The following is a 2,177-nucleotide window of genomic DNA, read 5'->3' as shown; positions in this document are numbered from 1 at the left end:
TATCTGCTCCAGAAACCACAAGAGCAGACGAAGTAATCGGTGTAATGGAGGAAACTTTCCCCTTTACCCGAACCACTTTCTTCCCGATGGCGGACAGAGGTTCGTCCTTCTTGGACCGCATCCTCTCATACATACCCTTATTAAATTTCGTCGTCATCTCTGCGAGAGAAGGAAGCGTTAAAAAGAAAAACAGGGCAAGGAAACACGAGTGTAGATCTGACGAACCCAAACACTTACTCTTCTTCCCTTCAATATCAAGACTCCGGAGGACGAAGGGAGATGGATCGGGGCCTAAGTTGTAAAAAGCAAGAGTCCGAGGGTCTACCAGGTCGTCCCAGTTCTCGATAGACTGAGCATACACAATGGCTGCCTCGACACGCTCCTTGTACTTGCTTTTTAGCTTCGGTCTCCTTTTGACTGTAAAAAATAAAAAAGAGGTAGAATTTAGCAACGATAACACCGGACTCAACAAGGAAAAGAAAGGAAAGGATACTGACGCACCTAAAGTCGGGGTTCCCCACCGACGAAGCAATCGGGGGATATCTCCCCAATCCTGGTTAGAGGGGGTCTCAAAGTCGTCCCCTGACACAAACACAAATCTGGACTTCTAGTATCTGAAGGATGAGGGTAAGCCCTTGACGATTCTGGCTCTTCTCTCCCAAGGTACTAGCTCATAATACCCATACTCCTTCGACTCTTTCAGACGGTACAAATAAACAAGCTCGTTTACCTTTATCATATCCCCATTAGCAGCCAACCATATCTCCATACAGTTGACTACAATCCTCCACGAATTGGGCATGAGCTGCCTAGGGGCAATGCCCAAATATGCTAAAAGCTCCATTACAAAAGGGTGGACGGGAAGTCTTAATCCACAAGTGAAAGCGGCCTCATAGAAGCACACTTCACCTGGAAAAAACTGACAAGCCCTCTCCTCGTCAGTAGGCCGACGAACCCTAACTCGTTCCGGAAACTGAAACCTATCTCTAAACCTACCCACAGCCTCGGAATCTAGGCCACACGCCTCCACGAGGGCATGGAAAGCCTTAATTTCCCTAAACGACGAGGCGGCAGTATCCCCCTCCATAAGGTCGCCACTAGACGATAACCCCGTCTCTAGATCACTAGACCTAACCTCAGACATCTGCCGTCGCTCCCTCACTAAACCCTCAAACCAATCAACTGACCGGCGAAGCAGGGGAAACAAATCGCCCAAAACAATGCCTAAGTTATTACCCGCAAAAACGAAACCCTCCAAATTGGGAAAAACGCCTAAAGACCCTCCTAAACGAGCAAAAAGAAAGGAAATCGAAGGGCAAGTTTCTCTAACTTCTAAACTACTGACCATGGACACCCAGATAAAACACAGGTAAATAGGAAAGTACTGAAAAACAAACAAACAAGTAGAAAACAAAGAGAAAATCAAACGTTTGCAAGAGAAGAAAAGAGGGAAGAGAGAAAAATGGAATGGGTAACATACCTCGAAGAGAAGAAACAAGAAGCCCAACACGCACCAGCTCAGAGAAAGATGGAGAAATAGGTAAGGAAGAAAAAGCTAAGAAGGACAAACAGAGAAGTAGAAAGAAAAATGCAAAATAAAGTAAGGGAGAAGAAGTTTAAAAACCAAATGAAGGTGAAACTGAAAAACGGCGGGAAACCCAAGGGACATAATTCTCCGCCAACCGCATCACGCCACGTGGCCACGACCCACGAAACACCGCCACCACGCATTCAATACGGCACGGAATCCAAAAAAAAAAAAAAAAAACTGTTCGGTTTCCACGATCGTCACTGACGACCGTGAAATCCGGGGGGCATCTGATGGGACTGACGAAGTTATACATCGACGAGGAAATCTTACAGACGAACATAACCAGTCATCGGCAGAAGAGTTAATGTCACTAAATGCTGCCAATAAAGCCTCGGCCGTTACAAGACCAGCTAGGCAAACCAACGGGAAGGTATTAACACCCATTACTCCCCTCTAGACGTTACAAGAAGAGTCATTAATACCCCAACGGGTATAATCCCCAAGGGTATATAAAAGCCCTCAAAAACACCAAAACAAGGTACAAAAAATAACATCACAACCCGGATATATTCTTGATATTTCAATCATTATCTTCTTGTGTACTGACTTTATCATCGGAGGCGTTGTGGCAGGCACCACACCGGTG

This window comes from Castanea sativa, chromosome 1 (assembly GCF_040712315.1).
Source record: "Castanea sativa cultivar Marrone di Chiusa Pesio chromosome 1, ASM4071231v1".
Taxonomy (NCBI): domain Eukaryota; kingdom Viridiplantae; phylum Streptophyta; class Magnoliopsida; order Fagales; family Fagaceae; genus Castanea; species Castanea sativa.
This window is presented reverse-complemented; position numbering follows the sequence as displayed.